General features: G+C 48.7%; 2 pseudogenes; one reads left to right on the top strand and one right to left on the bottom strand.

Annotated features, from left to right (window-relative positions):
* On the bottom strand, positions 1 to 2597 carry LOC124656855 (annotated as a pseudogene).
* A 3947-nt stretch (positions 2598 to 6544) lies between these two features.
* Positions 6545 to 7979, top strand: LOC124656852 (annotated as a pseudogene).
* The last annotated feature ends 2999 nt before the right edge of the window (positions 7980 to 10978 follow it).

The raw sequence follows: 10978 nt of genomic DNA, 5'->3' as shown, positions 1-10978 counted from the left end.
TCAAGCATGCTTCATCAACTCCATTGCTGACTTGACGAGCGAGCAAACACTAACGGCACGACGGCTGAGCCCGACGCTCCCAGAGAACGCATTGAAACACTCAAGCTCTGATGTGGTGCCGGCAATGCACTTTAGGTCCCCTTCCATCCCATTTTCCACGAATAGGGCCATGTATCGCGTGTCCAATCGCATCATGGCAACAACGAGTTCAATGGTGTATCGGCGGATCCGAGGCACGACCATGCACGGAACGCTATACTCCCGTAGGATTTGCAAGAGAGTCTGCGCCAGCGCCGTATTGGTCACCCTCGCCGTGGCCAGGCTTGCCCGGAGGTCTCCAGGCTCCATGAACCGAAGCATCTGTGCGGCGAGGCCTAGAAAGATGTTCAGTATCTTCGTCTTCTCCACCATGATGGTACTCAACACCTAAGCAAGACAGTACGTGATCATCAGTGATGTCATTAAAAGCATGTGATATAATGGATGCTTTTATATGGCTGTATTAAGGTTTAAAATACCTAGCTGTGCTTCTTAGCCATGGCATTTACATTCAGTGTTTTTTCTAAATAAAAAATTTCTGAAAATTTAGGCACCATTTACCCATATCATCGAAAGAATATTGACATAAATAAATTCATAATTCAGTTATACAAACATTTACTGAACTATGATGATTGTTTTAATAAAAGGAGAGCGCAAGTGTATACTACTATTACATAACTATGATGAAATATATAGCACTATTTTCTTGCCCAATTAGCGCTCTACACCTACTTAGTGGGCTACTGGCGGGAATTTATGTTTAGCGTTAAAACTGCACATGGTGGTTTGAAAGTACCTTGGTGGCGCTGGCGGCGACTCCTCTGAGGGGAAGTTGACACTCGTCCCCGACGTAGGTGCAGAGGTTGCGCAGGATCGTCGCGGCGCCGATGATGACGACGGGGTCGCTTAGCGCCTCCACCAGCCGCTCCACGCCACCGCCGCAAGCCATTATGATGGCGCCACAGTTGCCCCTGCTCTCCAGCGCAAGCATCGCCAGCGCCTTGCCGGCCTCGATCCGGATCGCGTTCGACTGCCGGCCGTTCCCCCTCACCTCGTCCTTTCCAGGCAGAAATATGGCGACCAGCTCTCTCACCACGCCCCCAGTCCCGCCTATCTTCTCCCTCGCCTCGTTATCGATGGCGAGGCTCGTCAGTATCTCTATTGCCAGCTGGTGTAGCTCGGACTGGATCTTCCCTCGCGCTGTTGCAGCACCTCCCTAACGTTGCTCACCGTGAAGACGATGTCGGAGAGCTCCCGCCGGAGAAGTTTCCCGGTGGCCCCCGTCGTACCCGCCAGCCTCTTCACGACGAGGAGCGCCTGCTTGACTGCCTTGAGCCGCATGCCGGTCGGTGCCGCCTGCCCCCCGCCGGCAATGCTACAGTAGGAGATGATCTTGTCAAGGAGACTCCTGGTCTTGCCGATCTTGTCGCAGTTGTCGTGGTCATTCGCTAGCTTGCTGAGGATGGTGAGGCCGAGAAGGTTGAGCTCTTCGAGGTCTGCGTACAGCAGAGACGCGACACACTCGGTCGCCTCGGGGATGCCGGTAAGACGGACAGCGATGATCTTCCTCCCGGTGAGCATGGAGACAACGACGGCAGCCGATCTGCGCACGCCTATCTCGGACGTGTTCTTCCAGCTGAGCATGTGGATGAGCCTCTCGATGGTGGAGGCAGACATCATGCCGATCTTGCGGAGCGTGGAGTCGGCAAAACGGTCGGACTCAGCGAGCGCGGCGAGGATGCTGGCTCCGAGGCTCTGCTCGTCGTGGGAGCCCGCGGTGAGCATGTCGTCGGCGTAGGAGACGAGGTTCATGTGGAGATCGTCGAAGATGCTCCCCTTGAGGCCCCGGGAGTAGGAGTCGTAGAAGAAGCGGCGGATGGCGAGGATGCCGCGCTCGGTACCGGCGAGGTGGCACTCCTTGGCGACGCGCTCGAGGAGGCGGTGGTGCCCCACCCTCCACTGCCACAGCGCCTTCTCCACCAGGAAGAGCAGCGACTCCACGAGGGCCAGCCCGTAGAATATGTCGAGCGCGGCGCGGCGGTTGGTCCACGGGTTAGCGGCGTCGACGCCGTAGCGCTGGGTGACGAGGCGGACGAGTGAGACGGTGGCGCACACGGATGCGGAGAGCAGCTGCAGTTGGAAGAGGACGTGTCCGACGGCCAGCGATATGGTCGGGAGGCACGTCGCCCTCTGCTGCCACACCACCTCGTGGCTGCGGCCCTGGATGCGGGCGCCCTCGGTGAGCAGCAACACGGTGATGCACCAGAAGTCGGTGCAGCTGAGCGTGATGGCGAAGCCGCCGAGCAGGACGACCGTCGCCCAGATGAAGGCCAGCGTGCCGAGGCGGCTCACACGGCCTTCTCCAGGACCGCGAGCTGCATGGCCAGCACCGTGAGCTGGTGCTCCGGCGGTGCCACGTCGGGGTCATCGGCGCCGGAGCGGACACGAGGTGTCATCATAGCCTTCTGCGGCTCGAACGGCGTCGCCGGCAGCTGCAGCTGGTCGGGGATATCGATGCAGACTCTCGGGACAGCGAAGCTAGCGTGGCGTTCCATTAAGTGGAAGGGGGGTCCCTTGTGTTTCTGACAAGTGATGCCGATGTTACTATGTTTCTCACAAGTGATTGTGGTTAGGTGTTTGCCCTGCAGATTATCGGGCGCTTCATAGGGTTTTTATACGCGTCCAATGTAATGCAACTAAGCGCGGAATTGAATCAAGCAGAGATCGATATATTTTCTTCTTTTTTCTTGTTAGAGAGAATATTGCTCTCTATGGCAACGGGTGACGTTTCCATAATCTTCTGGTAGTCTCTCTTCTATAATTCGTCAGCCTCCTCGTGATCACCAGGCTGTTACCCAAAGCTGTTATTCACGCCGCCGTTCTGATCGGCCAATCGTCCCCTCAATAATTTCCACAAGAGCAAGCGTTTTTTCTGTTACGGCCGACTCGGCTTAGTTTTCCTTCAGTTTTCATGCTGGAATCGTCGCCTAGTATGGTTACTGCACGCCACATCCTAAATTATAATCATGTGTTTTGGTTAACGCGTGTGGCACTGGTGTTAGGATTTTACTTGAAATTGTCTTGCCAGATAGTCTGTTCGTCGGTAAGGCCGTTGTTTGGCCTCCTTGGATGGCATTGTGCGGAACACATGATGAAGCATCTGGCTGTCACGGGTATCACTCCGTAGAGACCAACCTCTGGGAAGGTCTGGCTGGCCTACGTACGCACGGCTGGAGGAAAGTAATTTTACTCTTAACGAGGACTTAACGGATGATATACCCCAAGTTTCTTTGGAAGAAAACGGCTTGCTAACCGCACCTTATACTGAGGAAGAGGTTAAGAAGGCAGTTTTCCAAATGGAATGCAACAAAGCACCGGGTCCAGTATGGTTTTCCAGCAGAGTTTTATCAAACCTTCTGGGATACTATTAAATCGGACCTTCTAGATCTATTCAGTGATTTACACATTGGACAACTAGAATTATTTCGTCTAAATTTTGGTGAAGTTATCTTGTTACCGAAAATTAATGAGGCAGAAAGGATCCAACAATATAGACCCATTTGCCTATTAAATGTAAGTTTCAAGATTTTCACTAAAGTGGCCACCATTAGACTTAATACGGTTGCGGATCATGTGGTTTTACCATCGCAAACAGCCTTTATGCAAGGACGGAATATCCTTGATGGAGTGGCGGTTTTGCATGAGACGGTACATGAGATGCATTCTAAGAAATTAAATGGGGTTATTTTAAAGCTTGATTTTGAGAAGGCGTATGATAAAGTTAAATGGTCTTTCCTTCAACAGACACTCAGGATGAAAGGCTTTTCGCCTGAGTGGCGAGCTCTAATTAATGATTTCGTGTATGGTGGTAGTGTGGCTATACGGGTCAATGATGACACCGGACACTACTTCCAAACGCGAAAAGGGTTACGCCAAGGGGATCCGTTATCTCCGATGTTGTTTAACATCGTAGCGGATATGTTGGCGGTACTCATAGAGCGGGCCAAGTCTGATGGTCAAATTGAAGGGGTGATTCCACATCTAGTTGATGGTGGCTTATCTATCCTTCAATACGCCGATGACACAATTCTTTTTATGGATCATGATCTTGAAAAAGCTCGAAATCTGAAATTAATTTTAGCAGCTTTTGAGCAATTATCGGGATTGAAAATTAACTTCCATAAAAGTGAATTGTTCTGCTTCGGTGATGCCCAAGACGATGTAGCTCTGTATACAGAGTTATTTGGTTGCGGGCAAGGCCAATTTCCGATTCGCTATTTGGGTATTCCGATTCACTATCGGAGACTGACAATTGCGGAATGGAAATCAGTGGAAGAAAGATTACAAAAACGCCTCAGTAGTTGGAAAGGTAAACTGTTGTCCCTGGGTGGAAGATTGGTACTCATTAATTCAGTACTAACTAATATGGTACTGTATATGTTATCATTCTTCATCTTACCCAAAGGAATTCTGCACAAACTCGATTATTATCGATCCAGATTCTTTTGGCAAGGGGACAACGAGAAAAGAAATATCGACTGGTTAAATGGAGTATAGTTTGTAGTCCCAAAGATCAAGGAGGGCTTGGAGTTCATGACCTGGAGGTCAAGAACTCAGCGCTACTGGGTAAATGGCTTTTTAAGCTACTTACTGAGGATGGGATTTGGCAAACTATACTTCGGAGAAAGTATATCGGCTCGAAGACATTATCTCAAGTGGTTTGGAAACCTGGGGATTCACACTTCGGGCTGGTCTTATGGCGACAAAAAATGTCTTTTTTCGACATGGGACTTTCTCCATTAAGAATGGAGCACGGATACGGTTCCGGGAAGATGCTTGGCTCGACAATGCACCCCTATGTGAACAGTATCCCGCTTTGTATAGAATTGTGCGTCGCCAAGGTGATACCATTGCAACAGTAATGGCTACCTCACCCCCGAATGTGACGTTCAGACGGGTTTTACTAGGACAAAGGCTCGTGGCATGGAACAACCTAATTCTGCGGCTTGGAGATATTCAGTTATCGCCGAGCCGGATGAATTTCGATGGAACCTCCACGTAGATGGTTCCTTTTCCGTAAAATCTTTCTACAATGCGATGCTGCTTTCGATTTACCGATTGATAATAATAAGAAAATTTGGAAGATGAAGATACCATTAAAAATTAAAATTTTTGGATGGTATCTTCGTCGAGGGGTTATTCTCACCAAAGACAATCTTGTTAAGCGGAATTGGCACGGAAGTACACGATGTGTCTTTTGTCATCATGATGAAACCATCAATCATTTATTCTTCCAGTGCCAGCTTGCGAGATCTATATGGTCAGTCATCCAAGTAGCGTCTACCTTGTATCCTCCGACTAGTGTCGCTAATGTCTTTGGCAATTGGCTTCATGGTATCAACTCAAGGTTTAAAATGCTTCTTAGGATGGGGGCGCTAGCGATTATCCGGGCGCTCTGGCTATGTAGAAATGACAAGATCTTTAATGACAAAAATTGCTCTTTGTTGCATGTTATCTACAGATGCACAGGTATTCTCCGTTCGTGGTTACCTCTTCAGCGGGTGGAGAACCGAGACCTGTTTACGGAGGTCTGTACACGATTGGAGGATACGGCGAGGGATACTTTTTCCCTACATGGGTGGCAGCATAGTCTACGGATAGAAGCTCCACCTAGCTCTTAGGCGTTATATGATTCACCGTTCCGATATGTATTTCGCCTATTTTTGTTTTATGTAACTTTGGTCACTTTGAGACAACAAACGGCTGTGTGCATCCTGGTTATGCAGAGGCTGGATGTAATTGCTTCTTGAAGTAATAAAGCATCCTTTATCGAAAAAAAAGCCGAACGCCTTGTCCGAACGCCCCCGCGCGTCGCCCGCTGTACGCCGTAGTTCCGCATGCGTGCAACGCATCGCAGACGCTCACATACACGCGCATACACTCACCCCTATGAACGCACACACGTACACCCTATCCCTATGAGCACCTCCGGAAGACTGAGCCGGCGGATTGGATCTTGAAATTGACGAAGTCACCATAGGCGCCTCGCTGTTGACGGGAACGTCGCCTCCCACTGAATGAATATTCCGCCTTTTATGAGACACACAGATGTCAAACCTGGGGTTTGAACTCTGGTGGCCTAGGGATACAACCATCCTCCTAACCACCCAACCTCAGATTGGTTCTCCATAGAGAAGCTTTTGTATGCATCGATATCTAATTCTCTATCTACACATGTATCGCTCAGATTCAGCTAGCTCTGATCGTTTTTTTTAAACGCAATGATATATATCAGATTGGTACGTATAAACACTACGAGTACAATTCAGTGAACACGCGACTACAGTTGTGTACAAAGCACGAGTACAGTTACATACAGAGCACGAGTACAAGTACAACTGCAGGAGTACAAGTACGTACAGTCGCGCACACGAGCAAATACTGATACAGAAGTACAGTCGCACACACGAGCAAGTACTGGTACAGAAGTACAGTCGCGCACATGAGCAAGTATAGTCGTGCACACGAGCAGGTACATGCACAGAAGTACAGTCACACACACGAGCAGGTACAGTCGTGAACACGAACAAGTACATGTACAGTACAATCGCACACACGAGCGAGTATAGTCCCCACACGAGTAAATACAGGTAACACACGGACAACTACAGTTACCGAGTATAGGGAAAAACTGCACCAAACACACTAAAAACAGAAGTACTTATCAGTTGAAACACGAGTACAGTTAGGTACACACCACAGATACAATCATACTACTATTGGAAGTACGGAAAAAAATATCTTCAAACCTATAAACATGGGATATTTTCGAAGATCTCGATGCGAGGATCTCAAAAGTGAAAACGGTAATTTGGACGTACGGTTCTCAAGATATTTCATTTCGAAAAACCGAATCTAGGAAAAAAGGGAAAAACTGACACAACCCAGCCAGTGCAACGGAATCCATCGTGCTCTTCTTATCGGCGAAACTGTCTCATGTGAGGCTGATCACATCACTATTTGGTATGCTTAATATTACCGTTGAAGCAAAGGAGAACCCTTGTGGTGTAGCCTTTCGCACAGCTTTTGTGCAAAAAAAAAATGCAAGAGGTTAGTTTACAGTTTGACACAAGTTACCCTGTCTTCTCTCCTCCCTCGTTACTTCCCCTTACGACACGTGACGAGCAGGTAGACCATTTTCTAGAAATTTTCTAGCACCACAGCGCGTTACTTGTCGCGTGCGGCGCGAGTTGTCTTCGAAGGTCGCCTTTTTTTAACGATTTTGGGAAAGTACAGAAGGCCTGCCTGGATGCTAGTGGGGCACTGGGCCCATAACTGGGCTTTTCAACTCTCCTCCTGATAATAACGTGAAATCTTCACTGACGCACTTCAGAAATCGGAGGAGACGTGCCGGAAAATCAGTCATCAGCACATATTCCGAACAGCGGTCCATGTTGAAGTGGAAGAAAAGCTTCAGTCTCCAGCATAAAAACACCTAACCACAAAGCTGGATCAACAGCAATTCATTTCTATCATCTTCTTGTGCCGCTCCCACAGGCTGACGACAGGCCACAGCAGCCTGCTAGTTTCATCCAACCTTGTCGTCGTCCACAGCGGCGGGTGCCACTGCAGGCGCGTGCGGTGGGAGGCGGAGGCGCCGGCGAGCGTGGCGGCGGGGACCTGCAACTGCTCCAACTGCGCCATGCGCGGGATCACCTACTTCACCGTGCCCAATGCCAGGTTCAGGCTCCGGGACGGCTCCGAGGAGTTCCTTCGGCACCGGCACCGCCAAGCACATCTTCCGCAAGGTCTGCGGGATCACGTCCTTCTACAAGCGGGGGAACCCCAGCGAGGTCAGGCTGTCCATGAACTGCATCGATGCCGGCACCGTCGCGCACGTCGAGCTCACTGAGTTCGATGGCAAGAATTTACTTTGAGATGATTCTCTTTTTTTTTGCGAAAGAACTTTGAGATGATTCGAAGGCGGTAAACCCATCTGTCAAGATAGATACACTCCTACTAATAGTTAGATGCAATCTTTCAGATTTTTTTTTAGGGGGAACGGCACTTTGTTGACCAAATTAAATCATTGGGAAGTGTTTCTCGGATACAACCCGTGCAACAAAAGGAAAACTAACATTCCCAGAAGTTTCAGAATGCCGAGCTAGTACATGAGTCTATTCATTACGCTTACGAGGGACATGGAAAAAAGCATAGGATACAAAATTTGCAATCTCCATCTTCACGTCCTCAATGACCACTCCCAAGAACGAGCAGTCCAAGGTGTAGTTGTTGATGCGATCCACAACTGAAAGACAGTCCCAAGCCAACATGATCCCGCGGTAACCTTTTTCCTGAGTGAGAGCTAATGCAGTCTGAATGGTCAGTGTTTCTGCTGGTTCAGGCGACGTGAACTCGTAGTACAAGTACAAAGGAAATAGAGTAAAAGTACACAAAGAACAAAGTATAGATTATACGAAAGACAGAGTACAAATATACAGGAGACGAAGTATAAGTACACGAAAAAAGGAGTCAAAGGATACAAAAGAACGAATGAAGTACAAGTACACGAAAAACAACGTATAATTACACAGAAAAATAAAGTACTAAGTGAACAGAAGACGGAATATAAGTATACAGAAGGCATAGGCTAGTACACTATAACCCAAGTACAATTTGGATACAGAGTTTTGCATTAATGATGCTGCGCAGTGTTAGAGTACCTATCACGGTACGGAAGTTCAGATGAACCAGAAGTTCAGATAGAGTTGTACGGTAGTTCAACCATACTTGTGATGATCTGATCGTAACTATAAGATCAAGATCATATCCCTTTCTTTTCTCTGTTGGTTGTAACCTCTCGTGTATCTATCTCTGCTGATGTTGGTCCAACACGAAACCGATGGAAGTCCCCATCGTTAACAGCCAAAAAATCACATGGTATCAGAGCCGTCTTCTTCCTAAAACACATCTATGTGCCTAGCTCCTCCCTCTGCCGCCGCCATGACCAATCCCTTAGCCCGCGCTAGTGTAGGTGAAAAACTCACCCGAACCAATTACCTCCTATGGCAATCCCAGATCCTCCCACCGATCCGCGGAGCCAGACTACTGAGCTTCCTTGATCCCGAAACAGAGGCGCCACCTGAGACCATCATCGTCCAGAAGGATGGAAAAGAAGTCAAGGAGGAAAACACTGCGTATGATGCGTGGGTGGCGACAGACCAACAGGTATTGTCGTTTATTTTGAATTCTCTGACGCCTGACATCTTTGTCTCTGTCATCGGCATGGACACGACGACAGAAGTCTGGATGGCGATCAAAACCATGTTCACCACCCAATCCAGGACGCGGGTGTCAAACCTGCGTGTTGCCCTCGCCAAGACGAAGAAGGACAACATGACCTCGGCGCAGTTCTTCACCAAGATGAAAGGGCTCGCCGATGAGCTCGCAGCAGCGGGCCGGCCGATCGACGAGGAGGAACTCGTGGAGTATCTCCTCGCCGGTCTCGAAGACACCTAAAACCCCCTCTTCACCGCCATCGGGGTCAATGGTGCTGACGATATCACCGTTAGCGATCTCTACGCTCAAGTCATCGCCTACGAGAATCGCATCGAGCTCCTCTCCGACACCGGGGGACTCCGTCAATGCTGCATCCCGTGGACGTGGCGGAAACCGCGGGCGCGGCCACTATGGTGGACGCAGAGGCGGCCGTGGCTATGGTGGTCGTGGCGAAGGTGGACGTCATCAGCAACGTGGCGGGCGCGGCAATGGTCGCCGTGGAGGCGGCAGGGGTGGCGGCAACAGAGACCGTGACACCATTGTATGCCAGATCTGCGGCAAGCCTGGACATGAGGCATGGAAATGCTGGCATCGCTACTCCGACGATGAAGAAGAAGAAGAAAAGGGTGCCAATGCGGCATCCTATGGCGTGGACACCAACTGGTATGGAGATACCAGTGCCACCGACCATATCACCGGCGAGCTTCACAAGCTCACCATGAAGGAGAAGTACAACGACCGCGATCAAATCCATGCAGCAAACAGAGAAGGTATGAGCATTAGTCATGTTGGTCATGCAATTGTTAATACCCCATCTCAAAAACTACACCTTAAAAATGTTCTTCATGTTCCAAATGCCACCAAAAATCTTGTTTCTATTCATCGATTTACTCTTGACAACGATGTCTATATTGAATTTCTCCTTGGCTTTTCTATGTTATGGATCGGGCAACGTGGAGAACTCTTCTTAAAGGTCGATGCATCCGCGGCCTCTACCCCTTGATATCGTCGTCATCATCCCTTGAGAATAAACAAGTCTTCAGTGTCCTTTATCTTCACGGTGGCATAGTCGTTTAGGACATCCGTCTTTTCGAACGGTTCAGCAAATTCTTAGCAAGCATAAACTTCCCTTTTTAAAGAGTCTAGAGTTGAGTCTATTTGTGATTCGTGTCAAAAAGGCTAAGAGTCATCAACTCCCACATGAAAGATCATCTAGTGTATCTACTGCTCCCCTACAACTTGTGTTCTCAGATGTTTGGGGCCATGCCCCTAGTTCAGTAGGGAAATACACATATTATGTAAGCTTCACTGATGACTATAGCAAATTTGTTTGGATTTATCTCCTCAAGAAGAAATCTGATGTGTTTCAAATCTTTCACAATTTTCAGCAACTTGTTGAAGGACAATTTGATAGAAAAATCCTTGCCTTACAATCAGATTGGGAGGAGAATATGAGAAACTCAACTCTTTCTTTCAAAAAATTGGAATTGAACATCATGTTTCCTGCCCTCATGCATATCAGCAGAATGGCTCTGCTGAACGCAAGCATCGCTACATTGTAGAAGTAGGACTTGCTCTTCTTGCCAATGCATCTATGCCACTGAAATTCTGGGATGAAGCCTTTCTAACTGCAACATATCTCATCAACATGTTGCCC

Source organism: Lolium rigidum, chromosome 5, assembly GCF_022539505.1.
Source record: "Lolium rigidum isolate FL_2022 chromosome 5, APGP_CSIRO_Lrig_0.1, whole genome shotgun sequence".
Taxonomy (NCBI): domain Eukaryota; kingdom Viridiplantae; phylum Streptophyta; class Magnoliopsida; order Poales; family Poaceae; genus Lolium; species Lolium rigidum.
The sequence above is the reverse complement of the archived record's forward strand: the minus strand, read 5'-3'. Positions and strand labels throughout refer to the sequence as shown.